This window comes from Miniopterus natalensis, chromosome 1 (genome assembly GCF_054644295.1).
Source record: "Miniopterus natalensis isolate mMinNat1 chromosome 1, mMinNat1.hap1, whole genome shotgun sequence".
NCBI classification, from domain to species: Eukaryota; Metazoa; Chordata; class Mammalia; order Chiroptera; family Miniopteridae; genus Miniopterus; species Miniopterus natalensis.
The window spans coordinates 164,640,760-164,658,355 of record NC_142081.1 but is presented as its reverse complement, the minus strand read 5'-3'; positions in this window follow the sequence as shown (position 1 = coordinate 164,658,355).

The following is a 17,596-nucleotide window of genomic DNA, read 5'->3' as shown; positions in this document are numbered from 1 at the left end:
GATCCCCTTCGCCCCACTATTGTCTGTGTCCGTGGGTTATGCACATATGCATATAAATTCTTAGGTTAATCTCTCCCCACCCACTCACCACCCCTAGCCCTTCCCTCTGAGATCCCTCAGTCTGATCCATGCTTCTTCGTCTCTGGATCTATTTTGTTCATTAGATTCCACCTATGAATGAGATCATGTGATACTTGTCTTTCTCTGACTACCTGATTTTGCTTAGCATAATTCTCTCCAGGTCCCTTGTAAGCTGGCAGCCCCATGTGTCCCCTTTAGTCACCTGTCAAGCACCAGCACGTCCTTCTGGGGAACCACATAACGTTAGGACTCAATGAGGCTTTCGGCTTAGATGCGGTCAGCAGGGGGAGAGGAGCACCGCCTCCCCACACACCTCTCTTTGCATGCAAGCGTTTAGGTAGGTGCTTAGTAACCACCTGGTTGAAAGGAGATTGGGACTAGGACCCTGGCCTGTGAAATTCCAGAAATGCCAAATGGCAGGGTCCTGAAGTCTGGGAAGAAGAATCAGACCCTGAGAAAGCAGAAGACACAAGCCTGGGGAGTGCTGAATACACGTGTGCATGTAAGGAGCCGGAACCCAGCAGGGAAACGGTGTTAGACAATTTAGCTTTACACGCTGACCTTGACATGGAGTGAGGCGGGACCGGCAGGACCCCGGGCACTGGGCCCAACAGGACCAGGTGGCCCAGTGAGGATCCCAGAGGCCGCCAGCTTCAGCACGGCTCTCAGTACCATGACATCCACAGGGGCAGGAGGATCTGCTGCAGATGCTGGAGCTCTGGGAACGTCTGGAGCCTCGGGCCCTCCAGGCTCAGTCTGCCTGCGGCCCATCCTGCCTGGGAGAGCGGCCAAGGAGCATCTAAACCGCTGAGCCGTGGAGGGCGAATATGCTGGAATGATCCCAACCGCAGCCCAGGAGAGGGCAGCCGGGAGGGTAAACCGCAGAAGAAATGCCCAAGCGTCGAGGTGGGAGGCTCTCTGTGACACACCGTGTCCAGCCCTGACTTCTTTTTGCCCTTTTCAGTGAAGCCACATGCTCCATTTCAGGGTCAACCTGACAAACAGGGCATTTAAGTTTCACCCGTTCATTCACTTCTGAAGTTCTATTCCTGCACCGCTTCTCTCCTGTGTCCGCCGTCACTGCCATGGCCAGGAACCCTCGCCGTGAGGACGGGACAAAGGTCTGCAGGCCGGATTGTTCCTAGCTCCGCGCACACGCTTGGCCAGGTGCTGGCACCTGCGAGGGCGCCAGTTCCTTCCTTAGCAGTTCAACACCAGGCCTCGCAGGGAGTTCTGGAACCGGGGACACTAACAATTCGGATGCTCTATGTTTAGTGTCTCAGTTGTTCAACTTCTAAAATGAACGAAGTATTTTCCATTTCTGTTTTCCATCCTCAGAGGTGTGTTTTTAGCACTAATGAGATAATATTTATAATCCTTGGAAGTAGATAGCTTTCTTGCTCAAGACATTAGGGTGCAATTTAGTGCTTATGAAGAAGCAATTTACTGAATGGCACCCTAGTGGTATAAAAAATATTTCAAGGACTATTTCCTTTTGAGAAAGTGAAACACTAGTGAATTCTGCATAGTAGAACTTGACAATACTTATAGTTTAAAAAGTTTTAAGTGATTAAAAAAAGGAAAAATTAATCAGTATAGCTTCTCTGGAATACTTTTCTTGAATTTACACTTTCCTAGTTTTCATTTTCTCTTCTAAAGACAAATATTTTCTTATATTTAATTCACAATTTCTCTTTGTCCCCTTTACCTTTCCATATACTTACTTCCATTATTAACATTATTTTGTGGAAAATGTCACCTTTTAAGTTTTATAGTTAATCCATTCTTACTGTTTTAATATCTTATTGCTTCATCTCATCCATTTACCATTTCTCTCACATGCCCACCATTACAATAAAATGCAGATGCATGATTAAATATTTTTTTACATCAATGAGCAATTTTAAATACAGCAATTTTAATCAAATTCACATAATATATTGATAATGTTTGAAAACCAGAAAGAGTACATTTTCTTAACGTGAGCAGGTTGACTGACATTTCTCATCTGCCTGTGCTACAGATACCCTGGGACACTTAGGGTTTATGTTTTGAGTGCATTGTATATGGCCAGTATCCTTAAAGCTAGTCTTTAAGATTATTTGTATATAGACCTAATTTATCTTCCAACTTGATTTTAAAGAGCAAAAACTAGCAAAGAAAAAAATGCAGACATTTTAATAAGTTGATTATACTGAAGAAAAGAACTGTAGGAGTCTAACTGCATGGTGCAAGTGAATAGATGTTTACCATTTGGAGTAGAGTTTCTATAGTTCATAAAATCCTGGAATCATTTCTAATAACTAAAATGTACCAAAAAGGTTATTAGAAGACATGCTAATTAGCTATTACATGAAACTCTGAACAAGAAAATATGTTCTTTGAAAAGCAGCAAATGAAAAATGGAATGTACATAGTATATCTAAGTAAAAAAAAATTAATAATGACAGACTATTCTATTAATATAATAAAATAAATTTCTCTTAAAAGAGGCATATGTACATAATTTGAACTAGTCTAAACATAGCAGCTGAGAGACCACCAAGATATCTTGAACCACCCCACAAAAGCATTATAGATCTGCATTGAAGCTGGTTAAGTTTTTGAGCCTGCAAATTTCATCTGTACTACTACTATTATTATAATAAACACAATCATATTGATCTGTGAAACTGGAATAAGAACCTATATTTATAAGTCAATCTGAAGAAGAAAAAATGTTGCTATTCCTTTCCTTCTGAGTCTAATTAAACTTATAAACAGGAAGGCTCTAAGATGCTAAAGGCTTAAATTTTACCCTTACAATATCTTTTTATAGTGTCAAAAGTTGTGTTTTAACTTGAGTTTTGCAAATCATGTGATAAATTTATGTATCTTACTTGAGTAAAAAGCAAAGGTATGTTTTTGTTAGACACACATGGTAGTCATTATTGTCATTCACCCACCTTCTGGGTTTCTCCATTCTGGAACTTTAGAGGATTAGTTTTTCAAGCAAGCTCCCAAGTGGTAGAGCCGGGCTCTACGAGTAATTCTGGGCAATGAGTTAAAAGTCAGCTCAAAATGTATAATGCTGGTGTGAAACCCCTCAGCGCTCTCTTTTCCCCTTGCCATGTTCAGAGCCAATGTTCAAGATGGGGGTACTTAGGCAGGCGTATTTGAGAGTGAAGAAAATGCGTTGGGGGAGCATTGCTTTCAGCTGACTCACAATGGAAAGTAGCATGAGCGAGAAATAAACTTTGGGTTATAAGCTACTGAAATTTGGGGGTTGTTTGTTACTGCAGCTTAACTAGACTCAGATGAATGCCTAGGCTATCTGGAGTGATATAGGAGACTAGTGTTATGCAAATCACTTTGAAAAGTATAACTAACTTCTTATTACTCCGTAACTCTTAAACTTGCAGGTGATTTTCTCTTTAAGATCACTTTTTTATTGTTTTTATTTATTTTAGAGACAGAGGGGAAGGGAGAGGATAAGAGAGAGAAACACTGATGAGAGAGAAGCATTGATCTGCCGCCTCCTGCACGCCCCCCTCTGGGGATGGAGCCCACAACCCAGGCCTGTGCCCTGACCTGAAGGGCAACCTCTCAGCGCATGGGTCACTGCTCAACCAACTGAGCCACACCAGCCAGGGCTAAGATCACCTTTTTAAAACTATATAGTGGTTTTGACTTTTATATTTTGCGTGGTAGATTGAAGACAAATTCAATAAATACTAAAATTGGAAATTAAGGAATAAAGCATTAAAGTTAGACCTCAGAAGGTCCACTAGTGCTCAGAGCTTTTTGGTACCTGCTTGTTTGTGATTTTCCTCCAATATAACTTCACTCCTCAGTAGTTTAACTCTCAAGGGGAAAGTAAAATTTTCAGATATCAAATCAGAGATAAAGAAGATAATATTCAGTTTCTTTAAGGCTGGAATAATAACTTACTCCTTCAGCATCCACAAATGCTTTCAAAAAGAGGTGTTCACAAAGTAAACAATTTATTTAAAAGTCCTCACTGTTTTCTTATAATCATGAAATAGATTCACTTTAACACATAATCTCCAACTCTAAATTGTTCTAATCTGCTTCCTAGGTTGAAATCTAACCCAGGATTACTGTTTTTAAATAAGTCAAATTAATTTTACATATTCAGAATGTCTCAAGTCTTTCATATATTCTACCAGCAATGTGGACTTGGATAATGTTTCCTTCCACGTACATTGTTAGACCAATAAAATAAGAGGGGACTTAGCAGCTTTAACTGAATGTGAAACTTGCCCGCCTTCTGGAGGGATGGCCAAGGCCTGGTTTTTCTCCTCCTAAGACTGCACCTGTCCATGGCAGGCAGAGAAGCACAGTAATTAAGCTGTAGGGTGTGGGCTCATTGCTTGGATTTGTGTCTCAGCTCTACCACTAAATTAAACTCTAAAATATCAGTTTAGACATGTATATAGTGCAGCCGGTGATAGTTCTAATTCCATAAATTAATCAAGATAATTAAATGAGATAATAAAAATAAAACACTTTGCCTAGCACATATTAAGTGCTTTAAAAATTAACTGGTAACTATCCATCTGCTGTATTTGAAACAATAAATTAGGTTATAATCGTTAAAAGATAAAATTTTTCTTTTACGATGTTTCCATTTAAAACATGCAGTTCTGTTTTCATTCTGTCCAGTTTTTCTACCTTCATATCTGTATTTTCCCCATCTTAGTTCTTTCTCTGTTTTTAAAAAATCTTTTGGAGACAAAACTTGTTCATTAAATTTGCTTTTTTTATTCATTCATAAATGTGACCAACTTTCCTCCAAAATGAAATTATAACATCTCATCATAAAACCCAAATGCAACAAAAACATCAGTGTCTTGATATAAGAATGTTAAAAATAATAATAATATTAAGTGTGAAAATCTGAACTATGATTCTTAAAGTGTTGTGTGTGTTTTTTTATTAAAAAGGCAGTCACTTACAGGCTCTGTCCCCATTGGAAGATTCATTCATGCTTTTCAAACCTAAGCAGTAATGAGATGAGCCCATGTAATAAAATATAAAGAACAAAACCAGGCCACACTCTATACAGAGAAAAGAGATTCTGCTGTGCTGTAACTGATGCATGTTTGAGAGATAGAAAAGGGCTCCATTTTTCATGACTGTTTTCTATTCTGCATGACTATGTGCACACTGATAGAGGACAATGATTATGTGTACTTGATTTTTTCAAGAATTAAGAGAAAACCTTAACTCATTCAGTACGTTTTTCTACTAAGTAACTGGTTACTGATGGTTTCATGCAGTTAGCTAAATTAACTAACGGTTATAGCAGTAATTATAATCTCAGCTTTTATCTTTCTGACTTCTACCAGCTTTGGCTCTGCTTTCACTCTGTGTAACTACAAACCATTCTGACTGGGATATATGATCTTAAAGGGATAGCATATGTTGCCCTCTAGTGATTCGTCTGAACATTGGGAAAAGTCAGAGACTTTTTCAGCTATTCAGAACTGTAGAAACCTATGTTATCATGTAGAATATATGTTGTTTTTCATTATCTGTTTAAGTCCCTTAATAGCTTCAGTTTTTACATTTTATTATATTATTACATAAGTTCAAACTAAACCTGTTCTCTATTCTATGTAAATAAACAAAACAAAACAAAACAGAGACTAAATACTCTCAAAGTAGAAAAAAAAAAATGATTCTCTTTTAGTTTCCTCAAACTACATTTCTGGAGTGCTTTTAACTAGAGAAGTCATTAACCTTAACTCATAATTAAGAGTTAATCACTTTTCCTTTTTTTTTTTTTTACTTCCTGCAAATAAGAAATGACAAGTAGAATTCAATACCTCTGAAAAGGTCTAAAGTCGTGTATATTGATGGTGTACATGAAGTCTCTGGAAACATGATCTGAGATGCTTGTTTAAAGTCCAGATTCTTTGTCCTCAAATCTGAATCAGAATATCTGAGGATGGTGCCAAGGAAGCTGCATTTTTATTTGTTTCTAAGTTATTTTTGTCCACTTAAGAATACTGTCCTGAGCTGAGCCCTTCCAATTCCTTTCCATGTAATTTCAAGTTTCTGTTTGTTAGATTAATCTTTTCTATCAGTTTCTCATAAATGACCTCCAAGCAAAAAATACTTACTTTGACATTTTAATCTCCTTCCATGATTTTTCTTAGGGAACCCTGTCTCATGGTTTTATCATAACTTGATTTTATGTAGCAATTTAGGCTCAACATTAAGAAAATTCTCCTCAGAGTAATTTGATTTCTGAAGAAATAGGAGAACTTCCTAATATACAGCATATTACAATTTTTTTCTTTTTACTTTTACAAGTGTTAAGTAGTAAGAATGTTTCAATTTACTAATATTTAAAGCATCCAGTACATTATACTTTACATGTATTTTTCATGCTATTAAACTGCCACAACAGTATTTTTAGATATTATTATTACTCTTCCCATTTATAGAAGACTCAAGACAATCAAGCTTAGATGACCTGACTCAGTAACTGAGTACAAGGCAGAACTAGAATGTAAATGTTCTTTCTACCACAGCAAACTAAGACCATATTTGAAAATAAATTTTAAAATTGTGACTAATTTCCTTGTGTGTGCATGGGTGAAATGAGAAATGCAAAATATTTCAGGGCAGAATATCTTTCTCAAAAATGTGTCTGTTTCAGTAGTACATACTTATTATTGCTCAACTGTTTTGAAAATATTTTCAATAAAGTTGCTGACCTAGAAAAACCATTAGAGACCAACAAAGATTTGCTTGCCATTTAAGTTAGGAATAAAATGTCTTAAATAGCTAAGAGCTTGACTAAAACCAAAGCCAGATATCCAATAATGTATTTGCAAGTGGTTAAACTAAAAGCAAAAATATTAAATCACATTTCCCATGGCATTTTTGTGACTGTTTTTTCCTGATGCTTTAAAAATATCTTCTAGTTTAGAATAGCACTTCAATCATATATATGTATATATATGTGTGTGTATATATATATATATTTTTCCAAATAGTAAGAATAAACATATTTTTAAATGAATCTAAAATTTAACTTTAAATTCCCATCATGTCTACAGAGGCTTGTAAACTATGTAAGAAACTTTGTGATTAAATAACCTTGGCAATTTCATCTCAAAATAGGGCTATATCCACTGATGCCAGAGAAAGCCACCCATTTAACCCATTCTCACACAACCAATCAATTCAATGAAAACAAAATTGTTGAAAATTGGAAACCCATAAACCAATTAGCATTGGCTAAGTTTACTGGCTTTGCTTTCTCACTTTTTGCTCACGCAAAATCAAGACAGCTAGCAAAGATGTCCTCACTGTAAACGCCAGCAGGCGGGTTTGGGTAGGCCGCCAGCCCGCTTCGGTCCCCGACTTCCACACTCCCTGCAAGGCTGGCTCTCTCTCTGTTTTCTTTCACTCAAATTGCCACGATTACATATTAAGTACCTACTGGGTGCGGGGAAACTTTGCATAACTCTGCAGAAAATACCATGGTGATAAGTCACATTGGCCCCATGTCCTCAAAAACTTTCAACCTGGGATGAGAAAGGAACAAATACAGAGCCAACTGGAATGCAGAGCAATAGATAGATGATAGATGATACATGATTGATAGATGATAGTTGATAGGTAGATGATAGATGATAGATAGATATAGATGATAGATGATAGATAGATGATAGATAGATATAGATGATAGATAGATGATAGATAAATAGATGATAGATGATGATAGATAGATGATAGATGATAGATAGATGATAGATAGATAGATAGATAGATAGACAGATAGATAGACAGATAGATAGAAGATAGATAGAAGATAGATAGATGATAGATAGATGATAGATAGATAGATAGATAGATAGATAGATAGATAGATAGATAGATAGATAGATAGATAGATAGAGATAGATAGATAGATAGATAGATAGATAGATAGATGATAGATGATAGATAGATAGATAGATGATAGATGATAAACATATATAGATAGATGATCCTGTGCACCAAAGGTGGACAGGACACATACACAGGTTTTGGGTTCAATCCCCAGTCAGGGAAACAGATCAAAGTTTCTCTCTCATGTCGATGTTTCTCAGTATTTCTCTCTCTCTCTCTCTCCCCCCCCCCCCAAAAATAAAAAATATATCCTCGGGTATGGATTAAATATATATATATATCTTTTTCTAATAGCAACAGAAATATGAGCTGCATAAGAATAAAGCTAACAAGAGACACTCGTGAACTTTCCATAGAAAATAAAACTTCTTGAAAGAACATAACTAAATAAATGGAGATACCAAGTTTATATATAGAAGGCTCAGTAACAAAGAAGTAAACTCTCCTAAAATAGCAAACGTCCAACACAATTCAGATTAAAATAAAAATGTTTTTCCAGAGAATCCATTAATATTATTCTCAAATAAGTGTGGAAGATCAAAAAGTGATACTATGTATGGCCAAACCAATAAGACCAAAAATGACATAAAGGGACTTAAAATGTCTAGATTTATAAAGCTACTTTAATTAAGACCATGTGGCATTTTTATGGAAAATAATTAAGAACTAAAATGATATAACTTACACATATGGCTCTTACTTTATGCAAGACACATAATAACCTTATGGCAATGATATGATCACACTTGTTTTATAAATGAGGAATTTGAGACACAAGGAAGGTAAGCAACTTGCCCAAGGATTGTGCTTCTAACCCATGCTCCCTGTTCTGGATTTCAAATCACCATGCTTTTAACTAAAACAACAAAGCAAAACAAATAAAAAATCCCCAAAATAAAAAATTAAAGAAAAACAGAATAATTTTTTTTTAAAAGCAGCAGACCTATGCGTGTGTGGAAATGATATAGAGAGATGGCATTGCAGAGACTGGGGAAAGGATGGCTATTTAGTAAATAATGCTAGCATAATCAAATCTCCCTAGGCAAACAAAGAAAATCATACTGTATATAAAATTAAATTCCAGGTGGAACATAAACAAATATAAAAAGCTAACACTGTAAAAAATATACAGAATAGCTTATAACTTTGAGATGAGATGGGGATGGTTTTCTTCAAAAAAATAAACAAAATAAAAAAATAAGACACAAAAAACCCACAAACATAAAATATTACACAAATTCAACTATATTAAAACAAGAATTTATGTTCTTCAAAAGACCATAAAAAATAAGTCACACACTGAATTTAAACACATAACCAAAAAAGAACCTTTTAAAATCAAGTCAACAAATATAATAAAAAACTGTAGAAAAATGGGAAAACATGAACAGAAACATGACAAGAAAAGGAAACCTAAATGGCCAATAAATGTATGAAAACTATTCAGAAATTTTAGGTGTCAAACAAATGTACATTAAATGAGAAATCGCAGCCCTCGCAGCAAACCAACACATTTTAAGCGCCTGGCAGTACCAAGCATCGGTAAGCACATACAGCAACAGCACTTCGGTGGGACCCTCGATTATTTTAAACAAAAAGAACGTGCCATCGTGTGATGGAGCAGAAAATACTCAGACTACAACTTGAGAAATTCTGAGTATTTGGGAGCTACATTTCAGAATGTTCCTAGCAGTGTCCCGGATCCCCAAAGGGATTTTATATCATATTTGCATCTTTACCAGACATGATTAATATGCCATCATGGCTGCTCCGTGGAAAACAGACTGATCCAAGCAGGAGAAGAGGTCGGAGGCTGAATGTTAGGAGACTGGCAATGAAAATGAAGAGGCCTGAGCGCACTCAAGTGATATTTGCTAGACAGAATCAGTAGGACTTGCTGCTAAGTGGCTACAGTGGGTGCAGAGAAAGGAGAATGGCATTCGGATTTCTGGCTGAGTACCTAAGAAGGGTGGTATGACAAACACGGAAGAAAAGTTGGGACAGTACAGTTAAGATGCCTGGAGCAGACCTAGCACGCGGGCCTGCTTGCGGGTCTTAGCTTCCCTCGCTCTGCTCCATCGCAATAACTGCACCACGAGTCCTCTATTAAAGATGTCTCAGAAAGCCAAGTTTAAAAAGTGGAACGAGCAGACTGCCCTTTGCAGGTCAGATTACAAAGTAAATAAAAACAAATGGTGTGTTTCCAGGAAATCGTAGTTTTGAATAAAAGCAATGATTCTATCTCAGCTGCAGGCTGGGGTGATCCTAGATGCTACCTGATTCATTCTGAGGGGAATGAAGCACAGTCCCTGCCTTAGGATTCTCAGGAGTGATGAAGCGTTTCGAATATTCAGCCGCCCACAGTCCTGGAAGGTGGGATCCTACCTTCAGCTGTCTGATCCTACCTGCTTTCAAGAATGTATTGGTACAATGCCCACCCTGTGAGCCGAGCAGAGTGCTGGGCATCACCTAGGAAACAAAGCACGTTGCCTTCAACTGTACTGAAGAAGTGCAGTTAATTTTACTTACATATATAATACACATAAATGCATATAAGTGTATATGAATGTCTGTGTACATATATGTATATGCACATGCATATGTATACTTGAAGAAGATTGGTTAGTGGCCATGACTGCAAATAGAATCACTGGCTAATTTAAGCAGAGAGATGGATGAAGTGATTTGGCTGACTCACAGAATCCCTGAAGCCTGGAGAAACAGCTGGAGGTGAGCCTTCCGGGCAAATAACCACATCCCAGAATCCGTGCGGTAAAGTAACTGTCACCACGGCCGCTGTGGTCACCGGGTGCCAAATGCCAGAAACTCAACTTCTCTGTTGCAGCCCCCGCTGCCTGCAAAGGGGCCGCATCTGCAGCTCAGCCCGGCCCTCGCTGCAGCCCCGAGGAGGCGGGCGCTGCGCAGCGCGCGGGCACACTGGAAAGCACACTGTCCTCGCGCTCCTAACTCTATCAGAGGCGTTCGGGTCATAACGTGGGGAAGTCCTGCTACAGACAAGCAGTGCTGAACACAGCCCCAGTCTGACAAGCCCATCGTGCACACACTAACAGCACGAGGGTGACGAATCTTGCGCGGGGGGTTAGAAGCCTGCCTGGCACCTGTGACGTCACGTTTGCTCTCTCCTTCCTTCCCTTTCCCCTTCCTCCTTCCCTCCTTCCCTCCTTCCCTCCTTCCCTCCTTCCCTCCTTCCCTCCTTCCCTCCTTCCCTCCTTCCTTTGCTTACACCAATAATGTAAATGGGTAAATATTTCTGTAGTTATTAAGAAAAGTACGTAATTAGGATTGTAACTGAGGTGTTCTAACCTGTGGCATCTTGTATATCATCTTTAGTCTTCAGTTCATTTGGATATTGAAATTTTTAGGAAAATCATTGACATTAAAATCCAACAGTGAACCAACCAATGTTTCAGGAGAAGGTAAATTCAACTTTCTTTTTCTTGCCAGATGCTCAGAGAAACTGCAGATAAATGTTTTATTACGATTTCTCTCATTCCTTACCCCCTAAACAAAAAAACAAACAACAACAACAACGCGCCATACACACACAGACACAAAACCACCCAACTGAATCAGAACCCTCACTGAGCTTCATTATGGGCATAATGTAATCGGCATGTGCTTTGGAGCTAGAGAGACTGGAGGTGTGACCCTGCTGTCATCATTACCGGCTGCGGTGCTGTGAGCAATCATCTCTTTCTTAAGCTCAGTTTCCTTGGAGGTAAAATGGGAATCTAAAACCTTGCCAAAAAAAAAAAAAGACAATATTTGTGCGGAGTGGCTGGCTTTGTAACCTCATGCATCGGATGCATGAAGCGGCACTGGTTTCATGCCCTCTCATTATTTTGATGGCTCTCCTACACTACCCACACTTTTCCTCATGAAGTTTGCTGGAATTGTCTGAGATGCTGCTGCAGAGAAATATCAAACCATAGAAAAGTCAGAGCTACTTAGAGAAATGTTCACCTGAGTGGCCCAGACAAGGATTCACTAGCACGCTGCTTGCTAGGTAGCAGTGGTGGTGTGAAAACTCAGGAGAGCTGGAAGGGACCTTCACATACCATGTAACAGGTCCTCCACTTTTCACAAGTGAGGACACACAACATGGACTGTTTATGCGAATACAAATCTTGGACTAAATCCTAGGCCCTGGTTTTCACATTTCCATTCTTATTAGATTTTCATTATAAAATGGGGAGAATCTCACATACAATTTTTTTTTCTTCATTTATATATTCTTTGGTTAGGCACATATTTATTTTCCAAAGCTTTACTGAAATTCTACTACATGCCTGCAGACAGAGGGAAACAAAGGATTTTATTCTCAAGCTCACCACCAAGAAGTTAATGTAACACAGCTGAAGAAAAACAATGCAAACCAAATGTCAGAAATGTTAGCATACTGAGAGAAAGCGAGAGCTAATATAAATACTGTGATTATTTTAAATGCCAATAAGGGTGGCATATAAAATGCAGGTTTTCATTAGCTAGTATTATTAAATATTGTGAATGTATTAACCGTACATATATTTTTCAAAAACATGTTTTGTGCTTCTGTGACATCTCATAGAAGTCAAACATTTTAACTGAAGACATTTTAATCTTGATCTTATATTTCCTTTTGGGGAAGTTTTCTAATATTCATATTAATTATGCTACTCCTGCCCCCAGTTAGCTAACATGTGTGGTAGAGGAACACATGCTTTATAGGTTTTATAACAGCTTTATTTAGAATTACTAGTACTAATTAAAAACACCTGGTGGAAAGAAAAAGCTCTAAATGTATATATAAAAATTAGGTCATTTTCCTTTCTTTTAAAGCATAAGTTTTCTGGGGATGTTTATTCCTGAACTTTTACTTTTAAACTATATATAAAAAGTAGAAAATGATCTAAGTGTTTTATCTAGTGAAAAATAAAATTCAGTGAAAAGACGTGTCTCAGAAGACTAAAGTAGATATATTAATAAAGATTATTAATAACAATGTTTTTTTACCCTTCAGAATTGGATATCCTAAGTGAAGTTTTAAGACAATTCAACATAAGACAAGTTGTTTAGTTAATACATACTGACCATATGTCAATATTAAAATGAAAAAAATTAAAAATCAGTTCAACATATTTATTTACCACAATGTTAGGGCCAGTAGAAATCCTTCTGCAATTTGGGGAGAAATTTATTGCTTAAATTTTACATACGTAAAATTTTTATTTAATATTGTCATCATACACACACACACATACATATATATATATATATATATACACACCTAATTCATAAAATACCTTTTGATGTCTGGCAATGTTATATGGCCAGACTGGGCATTTTTCGTATGTATTAAAAATTTAGAATATTAAGATAGCACTGACTAACTTATTTACAGGTACCCATTTCTCTTTTGTGTTAGAGAAAATTGAGTGTTTTAATAAGAAGACCTATTATTTTCATTCATCCAAAAGAAAACTCATAATCTGCTGCTGAAATCATGGGCACGTCCATCGGCACAGGTTCCAAAGCTAACATTCAAACTGCAGAGCCCAGTAGACAGTTTCTGCAGCTTCCTAACTTGACACCTGCCACGTTTAGCCGGTGACCTCTCCCTCCTTTGAAGCTCTTTCCTATTTCTGAACCCTCTGAATCCCTCTCATAGGCCCACACTCAGACCACCTTCTCCCTACTGAAGTTTCTCCTGAGCTTGCCTCCCTCGTTCCTGTCCTCCTCGTCTTCATTCCCAACCCTCCTCCTCTCCTGTCCGGCACCGCGTGTGCTGATCCTCAGGACGCGACGGTGAAGAACACGAGCTCGCAGCCTCCGGGCCAGAGCCCCGTGGGGACACAGGCAGGGCGACAGGGACACTGAGGGCGCGGTGCAGGAGGGCTGCGAGAGCCCTCGGGGCTCAGCGCCTCCAGTGTGCCACGGGCGCTGGGACGACGGGCGGGGACTGGGGGCGAGAGGGCCTCACCAGGCAAGGAAGGAAACCACGGCACCCAGAGAGAAGAGCCCGAGAACATCCGGAGGGGACAGAGAAGCTGGTACACCGGCTACATCGAAAAGCGTGTCACAAAGGCTGACGAGCGCCGTGAGGTTGACAGGGCGGAGGGGCTGCTCGGGGTGGATCTTGCGGAGGCTGAACCCGGACACATTCACCCAGGGTCAGGTGCATGCAGGGCTGCAGGACAGTTACGGGGGTGAGAACCCTCCAGAGAACATCAGCATCCCTTTCGCTCTTTTAAATTCAGGAGCCACGACGTGATGAGGTTCGTGTGCACAGCGCCTGACCGCAGTTACTGCAACCTTTCTCTCTTCCTCAGGACTCCTGAACTCGAGGGCCTGTGTCCACCGCCCTAGGAAACTCACACTGGGAGGTCCCCATGTAGCCCCACAGCAAATGTCCGAATGGGACTCCATCTTTCTCACCACCAGACCCTCTCCCTTGTTTACTAAGTTCCCCGCCTCAGAGAAGACCATCGCCCTTCACTCAGTCACCAAGCTCCGAAGTGCTCATCGCCTTCTGCCCTTCACTTAGCCTCGCCTCCAGTCAGCGGCCAAGCGCTATTCATTTAGCATCCTCGAAGCATTTAAAACCGGCCCAATCAATAATCAATCTTTCCCACATCACAGCAGTTGTCTTTAGGTAAGAGCATGACTAACTTCCACGCTGATTACTGCGATATCCTCTAACTTGTAGCCATGGGTTGTTTTTTTGTTTTGTTTTTCCATATGTTGGTTTGTTTTGGGAATGTTTTTTGTTTGTTTGTTTGTTTTTTAACTTTTCCTGCATTAGAGCATCGTTCACATGGCCACAGAGTGATCCTTCAAAAACTGGTAAACCCGCCGGTGCCTGAAACCCACCGATTCCGAGGGTCTGGCTTCTATGACTGAAATTTTCAGCCTCTCGCTCCCTCCCTCTCTTGTGAAAACAAAGTAAACAATACTTTTTTATACAAGTGATTAAATAAGGCAATGTATGTACAGCTCTTCCCGCAGTGTCTGAAACGTATGCAGTAGATGGTTACCATCAATCTCACTTGTCCTAGAAACGCACACTTAGAACATCCCAGCCGCTCCGGGTCACGGGCTACATCCACGGACAGCATGTATTCCATGATGGGAAGCCTGTCTCCACGCAATGTCCCACTGTGCACAGCATCCAGATCGCCCGGTCCTCCACAGGCACCACGCGTGTCCATGCTGGTGGCCCTGCACGCAGTGCCCTAGGCCCGGGGCAGCACAGGCTCCTGCCACCTTTCCTCCTGGCTGACTCCCACCCGCCTTTGCTCAAATCGCGCCACCCCCCGCGGGCAAACCTCCACAGCCACGGGCAATAGGTGCCCCACCGCAGGGCTCGAGCACAGGCGTTGTCACTCAGTAATCGCGTGTCATCCTTTCCACTCTGTATCCTTCATACCCAGCAGAGTTTCTGACATAACAAGGACTTTATAAATTCTCACAAAAGGAGGAAAGAAGGGGAGGAGGGGAGGAAGGACAGACCACAGCTTTCATCATATAAAAAATCCAGTGTTTTAAGAAGTTGTTTCTGCTAAACATCTACTAGGTCTTCCCGGTCCCAAATACTTCAGCATCATAGCTCAGTAATTAATAATCATGTAAAGTTTAAGAATTACCTTGGGAAATTCTTTTAAAACGTACATACATACCTTACATTTCATGTTCTCATTATTCTTCCCTTCCGTCATTATCTGATCACACCTCATTATCTGTTCTTACCCCTCACTGCTTTGTTACACAAATACTTCCCTCGACAGTCACCTGCTACAATGCATCTCTCTCCCTCCCTCCCCCTCTGCCTCTGTCTCTCTCTCTCTCTTCCTCTCTTCCCTCACATGCCGCACAAACACTTGCCAACTTCCAGAGAATCATCCCCTAAATTTCAGATGGGCTCTTACTATGTAAACGTCCTGTAATTCCCCACACACTTCAGTTATGACATGGCCTGTCTAAAAACCAGCTGATACAAAGTCCTCAGGAAATCGAGCGTGTGTCTTTCCTGGCAGTGCTTGCAATAGGAGAGATGCTAAAGGGTTCAGATTACACGTCCCAGGGTAAGTCACCTCAGTATTTTAAATAGACATTCCTGTTTTTCTTAAAGTTCAAATGCTGGTAATGACTGCCTCTCCACAGAGCGCGTTTAGCACTTCCTCCGCAACAGAAAGTCCCTAACCGTGTAGGCCACTAAGCTAAACCAACCGCCTACATCTCTACAATGAGTTTTCAAAACCGGTTTCCTTGTTAGCCACTACGTAGAGAAGCTCCTCACACCTCACCTCAGTGTGTGTTAAATATTCCTTCCAACTCACAGAGGGAGACTGTCAAACACAATTTTCCCAACTAATCTTACAAATTTACTGCCTACATTCTAGATTCAGGGCTCACGGAGATATATATTTGTTTTCTCGCTACTACAGCCTCACTGTCTAAGAGTTAGGAAGTGGATGGATTATGAGTACCGCAATGACAGTCACAATATTAATTCCAATATTTGTACCGAGTTTTCTCGATTGGGTTCCTACTGGTAAGGTGAAGGACACGGAACCAACAGGTTACGTGACTTCAGGAAGGGAAGCAAAGAGCGGGGCCGTCCCACGGCGCAGCTTGGAGCCAGGCGTGGCTCATGTAAGAATGCAGACTCCTTAGTGTACAAGCCGCCAATACCCCTGGTTCTTTCAGCATTACCTCCAGGGCTGTGCACTCGTTTCCCAGGGGTGCCATAAAACAGTACACATTTAGTAGCTAATACACCACAAGTTTATTACCTCAAAGTTCCACAGATCAAAAATCTGACACGGGTCATATGGGGCTAAGAGTCAGGTTGCCTGCAGGGCTCTGTTCCCTGCTGGGGGCCCTACGGGAGAACCCACTTGCGGGCTCCCCCAGGTGCTGATGAAATCCAGTTTTTCGCTACAGCAGAGCTCAGGGCAATTCTGCCCTGCCGGCTGTCAGCTGAGAGCTATTCTTAGACTCCAGAGGTCACCTGCACTCCTTCGCTCATGCCCCCTCCCCAGTCTTCAAAGTGAACAGCAACATTTGGAATCTCTCGTTTCTTGTTTCTTTTTCCATCTTCGCATCTTTCTAAGCAACTCCTCTGCCTGCCTCTTCCACTTTTAAAGGACCACTTGATTGATTGCAAGGGGTCCTCATGGTTAATCCAGAATAATCTCCCTATTATAAAATCTTTAATCTTAATTTCAGCTGCAAAGTGGCTTTTTTACCATATAAGTGAACATAGTGACAGGTTCTAATCATTGAGGCCCAGGCATCTTTGGGGACATTACTCTGCCTACCACAACTTTGTATAACACGTAATGATTTTGAACTTTAACCTGAGGAATTCAATCTTAATAAAATATAAAATTTTAAAGTTGTGATTTTAGTAACTAATTAAGTTAAATGATTCACCTCCAAAGATAAGAGGTCCTTATATTTTAACTTGTACATTTTTAACATTATCCAGCCAAAAATGTTAATATTACACATTACCTGATGAATCTGGGTCTCATCCATTCCTGAGCACCAACTAAAGTCAAGTATTTTATGAAAATGATGATGCCCATTGGTTAAGTAAATG